The sequence below is a fragment of the Gymnoscopelus microlampas genome (genome assembly GCF_963454915.1).
Source record: "Gymnoscopelus microlampas genome assembly, chromosome: 16".
Classification (NCBI taxonomy): Eukaryota; Metazoa; Chordata; class Actinopteri; order Myctophiformes; family Myctophidae; genus Gymnoscopelus; species Gymnoscopelus microlampas.
The window spans coordinates 11,171,510-11,181,153 of NC_139953.1; the positions used below are offsets into that span (position 1 = coordinate 11,171,510).

Sequence of the window (9,644 nt, forward strand, 5' to 3'; positions counted from 1 at the left end):
ACAACAAGGGTGTAGTGCGGAACGCTTCCGTACTAGGTCACGTGACGTGGACTCGCGTCCCGCTGACTCCAATGCGGCCTCTGTTGCCTCTAGCGGGCTCCACGAGCGGAGCCCCGTCCAGCAACATGGTAATAGCGTCTCCGGTTCCCATGGAAACGTTAGCGCGACTGGGGGAACCGATGACGTCAGCACCCAGCGACAACCCGCTCGCTCGGTGCTTGGATCAATGGAAACTTTGCAAACCAAATCCTTGGGTGCTGCGTACCGTCCACAAGGGTTACAGACTGCAATTTTCCAGGAAACCTCCTACATCGGACAAGGTATTGTTCACTCGGGCGTCGGGCCAAGCGGCCAAGACTCTGAGAGAGGAGGTGGCCTCTCTACTGAGCAAAGGCGCGATCAGAGAATTATCTCCGGATCAGAACCGGCTGGGGTTCTATTCGGAATATTTTCTGGTGAAAAAGAAGGGGGGGGGGCGTACGGCCCATTCTGAATCTGAAGGGCCTCAACAGGTATCTGTCGGTTTTTCATTTTCAAATGCTAACGACCGTGAAGCTATTACGCACGGTGCGTCAGGGCGACTGGTGGACGAGCATCGATCTCAAAGATGCTTACTTCCACATACCGATTTACCCCCCGCACAGAAAGTTCCTGCGCTTCGGCTTCGAAGGGAAAGTGTACGAGTACATGGTTCTCCCCTTTGGCATGTCGTTGAGCCCGCGGGTGTTTGTGAAGTGTACCAACGCGGCCATTGCTCCACTGCGGAGACAAGGAATCCGTCTGTCGACTTACATAGACGACTGGCTAATAGCTGCGGGCTCGGCGGAGGAGGTAGCGCGCCACACGGCCGTGGCCATCTCCCACCTGACGTCATTGGGTTTCACAATCAACGACAAGAAGAGCGTTCTGGTTCCGTCCCAACGGGCCACCTTCTTGGGGATCTCGTTGGACTCGAACACGCTCAGGGCACGCCTATCCAAGGAGAGGATAGACAGCGTTTTGGCTTGTGTGAGGTCTTTTCGCCTGGGGCGTCAAGTTACTTACAAGCAATGTATGCAAGCGGTGGGTCTCATGGCTTCGGCCATTCACTTAATCCGCTTGGGGAGGCTCTACATGAGACCTGCTCAGAGGTGGCTGCGGGCGCTGCGCCTCCCACCCACCTCGGGTCGCCATTTGGTGACGGTGTCTCCATGGTGCATGGAGACACTCGGGCCTTGGTCACAGGTAGCTTTTCTGTCCCAGGGGGTCAGCATAGGAGCTGTGATTTCGTGGAAAGTCATCACCACAGATGCCAGTTTGTCGGGCTGGGGGGCCGTCCACGAAGGCAGTTGGGCCAGGGGGGTATGGAACCCGACGTTGCAGTCGGCTCACATCAATTACCTGGAACTGCTGGCGGTTTTCCTCGCTCTCAAACATTTCGAGGCTCGGATTCTGGGTTGTCATGTGTCGATCAGAACGGACAATACTACAACCATGAGTTATATCAACAAACAGGGAGGCTTGACCTCCCTGGTGTTGGACGGTCTAGCACGCGAGATGACGCTATGGTGCGACTCTCGGCTCGCGTCCATACGGGCGTCTCATGTGCCGGGCCTTCAGAACCGCGGAGCGGACCTGCTGTCCAGGGGCGGTCTCCGGTACGGAGAGTGGTCGCTCAAGCCGAGCGTGGCGGGCCAAATCTGGCGGAGGTTCGGCCGCCCCCAGGTCGACTTGTTTGCCTCCGAAGAGAACGCGAAGTGTTCTCGCTTTTTCTCAGTGAAGGCGGGGGACCGCTCCATGGGCATGGACGCCTTGGCACACAGCTGGCCGAGCGAACTACTGTATGCTTTCCCGCCGATGGAGTTGATCCTTCCTACGTTGGAGAGGGTCAGACTCCAGGGGCTGTCGGTGCTGCTGGTGGCTCCAGCATGGGGCACGTGGAGGTCGGAGATAACTCCGCTCCTTTACGACGTGCCTCTCGCCCTCCCGGTCATCACAGACCTGCTACGGCAGGGGGGGGACGAGGTGTTCCACGAACGCCCTCAGGACCTAGACCTGTGGGTCTGGCCCGTGAGAGGACGAATTTGAGCTCGTGTGGCCTCCCCGCTGATGTGGTGGCTACCATCCAGGGCGCGAGGGCCGTGTCCACGCAGAACGCTTACGAGGTCAGATGGAATATGTTCGCATCTTGGTGTCAGGAACAGTCACCAGTGGTGGTGGCTTTCCAGGCCTCAGTGTGTAGCGTTCTCACTTTTCTACAGAGAAGGTTAGATCAAGATTTATCCTTCTCGACAGTGAAGGTGTATTTAGCGGCCATCTCGGCTTGCCACGAAGGGTTTGATGGCAAGACCGTGGGCGAACATGCCTTGGTGCGCCAGTTTATGCGCGGCGCCAGGAGAGCCAGACCGGTTAACAGGCCACTGTTTCCAGTCTGGGATTTGACGGTGGTGCTGGATGCACTGTGCCGTCCCCCGTTCGAGCCTTTTGAGTCTGCTGATTTGAGGATTGTCAGTCTCAAAACGGTCCTCTTGGTGGCCCTGTCTACGGCTAAACGGGTCAGCGACATGCACGCGCTCTCGGTGAGTCCGGAGTGCATGAAGTTCCTGAACAACGACAGAAGGGTTTTGCTTAAACCCAACCTGACGTTCGTTACAAAGACCGGGGTGGTGGCCCCAGACCCGGTTGAGTTGGTGGCCTTTCATCCGCCTCCTTTCGTTTCGGCGGAGGATAAGCGGTTGCATTGTCTCTGTCCAGTGAGGGCCCTGAAGCTCTACTGTCAGAGGACTACGGCCAATCGTTCATCGACGCAACTCTTTGTCTCTTTTGGCATGGGGGTTCAGAGGAAGGCGGTCACTAAGACGACGCTTTCTAGATGGATCCGAGATGCCATTAAGCTAGCTTATGTGAGTAGTGGGGCCCCAGTCCCGGGGGGTCTGAGGGCCCACTCTACTAGAGGCATGGCTACGTCCTGGGCTCTCTACAAGGGAGCTTCTATCCAGGAGATCTGTGCAGCGGCAAATTGGTCGTCTCCTTCGACTTTTGCGGCCTTTTACAGTCTGGACGTGGCGGCGTCTTCGATGGCGCACACGGTCCTGGGTGTGGCTGCTGCCTCCAGGTCTGAGGACGATGGGGAGTAGGCTTGGAGCCTTTCTCCGTATCTTGACCTCCTTAAGGTTTCCCTGGGACCAGTAGGCTGAGTCTCAGGGGCAAAGGGCCCTGTTCCTCTTTTGTTAAAAAGTTAATAAATGAGGTGGACTTGTGTCTGCCTATTAGAGAATAAGGCGGACCCTAGAGTCTGTCAGGGCCTGACCTTTATCGTATTAAGGTTTCCCTGGGACCAGTAGGCTGAGTCTCAGGGACACAGGGCCCTGTTCCTCTTTTGTTAAAAAAGTTAATAAATGAGGTGGACTTGTGTCTGCCTATTAGAGAATAGGGCGGACTCTAGAGTCTGTCAGGGCCTGACCTTTATCATATCCCGCACCCCAGCCCGGTGGGCTGGGGGGCGCCCAAGAGCTGTAGGTCATGAACCTATGGCCTAGGGGCCATGGGTCACGCCCGTGTGGGCGGGGCCTAGGGGCTGAGGGGCGTGCGGGCCCATCAGGGTTGTGTGGCTCATTACCTCAAGGGGGGTTTATGAATCCCATAGTGAGTAGTAAACGGAAAACCGTGGTAAAACTAGAGGTTACGAATGTAACCCCGGTTTTAGTAGGTTTGGAGTTTACTACTCACCAGACACCCCTTTCTGTGCGCATTTGGCATGCAGAGAGGTGAATGTTAAGAGGAAGAGCCTATGTCACGTGGAGCTTTTGTACTCCCGGGTCTTCCGGACTCGTGACATACCCTAAGCCAATCAGTGAATTGGCATCGGGAGCGTGTGTGTTGCTCTGTACATCGCCTGGGGGCGCTGATATCCCATAGTGAGTAGTAAACTCCAAACCTACTAAAACCGGGGTTACATTCGTAACCTCTAGTTCCTCCCCAGCCAAGCTTGACGGCACCTGCATGCAATGCAATCACCTCACTGCTCAAAGAGTGGAGGCGTGTGAAGCGAGCTAGTTTAAGTGCGTGCCGGTGCGGTGACAGGACGTTTCAAAATAAAGGTAACCAAAAGTACAGGAAGTGTCAAAGTAAAGGTATCCCAAAATAACGTAAATAAACAGAACTTCAAACCACAAATAATTGAAGTTAAAACAGCAAGTGTCCCCGACACTTACATACTGTATGTTGGTTTGTTTACTGTTGAGTGAGAAAACCATGTTGCACATAAAGCTATCCATCTGGGGACCCCCAAAATCATTTGGGGGACCCCAGTTTGGGAACGGGACACCTTTACAAACACATTGGTGAAGACATTTCTCTGTAAGGAATGTCTTCCAAGATTTGTGTAATATTCCCAGTCTATCACTTGGCAGCCATGTTTTTACAAATGTCACAGTACCACCCAGTAATAATGAATTTATTCCTTATTGGTATCCAAATACATTTTTAAAGTTTCAACAGATGTGAATTACATATATAGGTATAGGTATAGGTGATTAATTCACCAATCCTGGGCATTATAGTATGTAGAAAAGGGAGAAATGTCCAATTACATTGCTAAATATGCTTATAACCAATTGCTTTGATATATAATTGTACTTATAATCACTTGCCTATTTATATATGCTAATTGGATTCCTAGATCACCAAAACATGGGGCTAGGCACCAAAATGACTTGTGTAGGGCAAATATTGAAGGAATAATATTGAAGGAATAATATTGAAGGAATAATAACTCTTTATAGGCCAAAAGGTAAAGTGGGCTGTTATAGCGCCACCATGAGGCCGAATGGTGTAATATTTGTTTCAATAATTTGGCAATAAACTATGAACCTCCCCTCCAAATCTGGTAACTGTAGCTCGTACGGTTTCTGAGAAAAAAATACTTGAATTTTAGTGTTTTCACTTTTCCATTGAAGTGGATGGGGAAATTTAATGCACTAATAAATCAATATCAATTAAACTATGCAACCAATCTCTTAGCCTTATGCAAGTGCACGATTCCCGGTCAGACCGGTCATTTTGACATATAGCACTAAATTGGGAAAAATAAACTGTGGGAGGAGTAGCGGCCCGAAGTATTGTTTATCTATAAATAAATAAGTAAAGTATAAGGAGTACTATAGTCTGGTTGCCCTGTTAGGGCAACCACACTAATTATAAAAAATAAAACAAACACATTCAAATAATTCTGTATATATATACGTATGTTATCTATCTATATATTTATTTAATAATAAACCATTTATGGATTTGATAATGCCATTTAGTAAATGTATTTTCCAAGCAACAAGAAGGCATTTGTGCTCTATTTTATATTGACAGGAAAGTGGTACAGGTACAGGTAATGAATGATAGGACCTTGCAGTTATGCAGTCAGTCTATACTGGTTGCGCCATCAGTGTAGGCCTAGCTCAAGTAACTTGAGGTTAACCACTTAAACCCCATATACTTTGTGTGTAAAATAGCAAAATAGCCATCTACAAACTCACATCGCATTCAGAACTTGTGCATCTGCCATTTTCTCAGAATGTTCTCCCAAACACCCATTATTACTCATTATGCACAGAATAGGGACGCTAGGTATCATGTGGTTAAATAATGAGCAGTGGGAGTGTGTAACATCCATTTATTACCACCTTATATGACAAATCTGGAAATTACAAACATTGTTTTATTGAAACATCTTAAACATTTTAAAAACAGAAAAAATAAAATTAAGAAAAAAAAACGTTTTAAGTTAAACGATTGATGAGTCAACCTGAGAAACGGTACATGGATGAAGTGACCTGGAGAAAAGTACGAGGCAAAGTAGGGGACATCTACATAAAACCTGACCAGAGTTACTGATCATTCAACGTGGATTTACAATACAATCTTCACATTTTTTTTAATCACCTCATTTGTCCAAAAATATATCAGTTGGTAGACTTCAACTTTTGGAGAACACCGTAGGTCTCCACAAACCTGTGTAATAAAAGATCCATTTTTTAAAAACTAGCCTGTTGGGGGGAGAAAGAAATCTCACACTTGAGCTTGTTTCAATACAACATGAAGCCAATCTGAACAAAGGACACACATGGGCCTGAATGTTACATTGAATGTCAAATAGGAATAGAATCAACAAGAGGATCATACTTTGGTTGCCAAAACAAGTCAGTAGCTTTGATACACAGTAGAAACACAATTCGTTTTTTTCTTTTTACTTTTGTTCTCTGTAAAATGTGTTTGTTTTTTTTAGATTTTTTAAAGTTTTTTTTGTCTGAATCCCACCTCCATCTTCATGTTATTAACAAAGTTTTCTGCTGTGGTTAAAATACCATGTTTGAGGATTTCTTTAAGGAAAAAGAAAACAAAATAAAGGATCTTAACACCAACAATCAATATGGTAATAATAAATCAACTGCTCCAAAAGATGCTTTTGAACTGTATACAATTTGCTGTGCTGATCAGACTCAGCAGTCACACATACGCATAGGGACAGACATTCAAGCTTCACTATTAGAAGGACAGGGTCCACAAAATACCAGAGTAGTTTGTGGACACCAGTTGGTGGTGACTAATAGCATGCAGGAGGAGACAAGTCAGGTTCAAGCACCCTGCTGGAAGAAGAAACTATCTCCCAGCAGACAGACAGCTGCCCCCTTCCCTGTCTGTCACACCCGCATTTGCATTGTTTTATCCCACCTTTTTCTTTTAACCCCAAAACTATCTTTTTAGACTCTCTCCATTATATCTGTGGGTTTTCTTGAGGCAGGAGTGAAAACAATGCAAACTACGAGACACGTATGTGTGCTTGTGTAGGTCTGATCACCATCACGCAGGTACATGCACAAAAAGAGAGTACCCTAGAAGTCTGCTGCCGAGAGCACTAAGAAAAAACACGACTATACACTTTATTCATAATATAATCAGTTTTTCTCTACACACTACCAACATGAGGAAATAGGAGAGGGGGGGGGGTAACAGGTGAGGAATGGAAAGACAGACTAGGGGAGCAAGGATGGAAGGAGTGTAGGAGAAGGAGAGGGCATCTAAGCACGCTCCCCACGAATACGGCGTGCCAGCTGGATGTCTTTGGGCATGATGGTGACACGCTTGGCGTGAATGGCACACAGATTGGTGTCCTCAAACAACCCAACCAGATAGGCCTCGCTGGCCTCCTGCAAAATGGAGATATAATATTAGTAAAATGTTCCTATACCTACAAGCCTGTTTATTCTATAGTGCCTGGTTGCATTATGTAAATACACAATATATCGTTGTACTTGATGGAGGTATGGTAAATCCTTTTATGGCACATAATGTACTGGACACGCTGCTACTGTAAGTTTGGAGACCTCACTGTCCATGAAAAGATAACAGTGGCGCGGCCGTGCCAGTCCCGTCTCCCGAAAATACTCTGCATAAGCGCTCGTATATTTTGAAGATAGCAGATCTTGTAGATCTGCTATTTTCAAATAGCCAATGCAGCCAGATCTGCAATCTTATCTGAATGACTGTTAAAGCAGTTTGTTTAAATTAGATTATAGAATGTTATATTTTCACAGGGATTATTTATTAGTGTGTTAGATATACATTTTGGAGGGGATACATATGTTCAGATGCCTGTCAGACAATGCTGCGCAGGTCTAGGATGGAACAAACAGGTGTAACCAAAGTCAACAGCGACCTGACGTGAGACTGAGCGGGCCGTACGCTAAAGTAAAAGTCAGGATATATTGATAAATGCCGGAAGTTGCGGTGATCTCGTCGTACGCCCATTATTTGGTCTACACCGCGTTGATAAATGAGGGCCATTGAAACCACATGAATCCAACTTGATAGTGCTGTCAAAAACATCTATGAAAAGGTGTATCTGCAACACAATTTTATTCAATATGTAGTGGGGGGTCCCTACTTCAGATCTCTCAGCTAAGGGGTCCTTGGGCCGAAAAACATTGAAGATCCCTGCTGTATGGTAAAGGGTGTGTGTGTGTGGGGGGGTTACCTGTATGTTTGATGGTATGTCCAGTCTTCGGTAGTGAGCATCAGTACCATGTGAATGGAACCTGGAGAGCGCGCACACACACACACACACACACACACACACACACACACACACACACACACACACACACACACACACACACACACACACACACACACACACACACACACACACACACACACACACACACACACACACACACACACACACACACACACACACACACACACACACACACACACGGAGATGGTGTTTGTTATGTATTTGAGTCCTGGCACTACTGTTATATTGGCGGCTCACTGTTCCTTTAAGAGAGGTTGTTACGTCATCATTGGCAGACGTGTCTGTATTACAAGCGCGCTGAATAAGTAAACAAATGGATAAACTCTCTAACATTGTTTGAGTCGTTATTATACCGTTTATGTAAGTGGCCATACATAACAGTGTTCAATAATACATACGCAAGCATGCGGTTTAACAGATGGACAAAGAGACATTAGACAAACCTGTAGCATGCTGATGGCTTTCAAGAGGGCGGGGTCAGGAGAACACATGCGAGCGTCGATCGCCAGTCCCAAGTCCTCCTTCCTGTTACACAGGATATGATGTCATAAAAACAAATAAATAAACAATAAGTTTGTGTTAAGTTCTCAACCTTTTCTGGATCAGGGCCCACTTAAAAATCTCAAAAGTGGCCCACCTATCGGACCACTTAACCCAGCAGCTGTTAAGTGGCTGCCTAGTCAGATGGGTGGGCCACGTGCATTTTCAGAGCATCTTTATTTTAATGATTAATCAATCAATTGTGTTCTGGCTTGGATCAATGGAACTACCGTAGTAAACTTTAACTTCCTGATTATTGGTATGACAAAGAAAACACATTTTCAAAGTTTCAAACAAAGACAAAAATACCATGCCTTACATTTGTATTTTATATATTTATGCTATATTATCATAAAGATCGTAGTATTATTTATATATTTATTTGAGGGCCCACTTGCACTACCCTTGCGGCCCCGGCCCACAGGTTGAGAACCACTGCAATAAGTCATGAAGATATGTCCAAGCCATCCTTGCAGTAATACTATCAATTAGCAACCTAACCCTGGAATGTGTTTTCAGTGTGTGTGTGTGTGTGTGTGTGTGTGTGTGTGTGTGTGTGTGTGTGTGTGTGTGTGTGTGTGTGTGTGTGTGTGTGTGTGTGTGTGTGTGTGTGTGTGTGTGTGTGTGTGTGTGTGTGGGGGGCGGGTGTTCTACCTCACAGTTGAGGAGAAGTGGAGGAGGATGTGGAGCAGCTCTGTGCCGTTACAGCCAGGATTCAGCCACACAGCATTCCTGGTACAAACAGTCACCACTGCGCGCCCCCATCCGGTCTCTGGTTCCTATGGAAAAAGACACACAACAGCCAGTCAACGCAGTAGTAAATTAGTAGCCATAGTGATAGTATTAGTAGCAGTACTAGAAGTGGTAGACAGACAGACACATACTAGATAGAGTTTTGTGTTTACTAGGCAGACAGACAGCTCCAGAGCTCAGCACTGAACCATTTAGTTGATGGATACCAGTAAGAAGAGGCCGGGCCCCGTCACATGCTGGGAACGGGGGACACTGGGACGACTGGCCTTGGAAAGTAGGC

The 9,644-nt window shown here is 47.0% G+C and overlaps 1 long non-coding RNA gene across 1 annotated transcript; it reads right to left on the reverse strand.

Moving 5' to 3' along the window:
* Positions 1-5,630: 5,630 nt before the first annotated feature.
* Positions 5,631-9,396, reverse strand: LOC311063227. Its single transcript, XR_014602557.1, has 4 exons — positions 9,266-9,396; positions 8,515-8,596; positions 8,009-8,069; positions 5,631-7,181 (listed from the first exon to the last, which is right to left on the reverse strand). It is a non-coding gene; the product is annotated as an uncharacterized lncRNA (long non-coding RNA).
* Between the last annotated feature and the right edge of the window lie 248 nt (positions 9,397-9,644).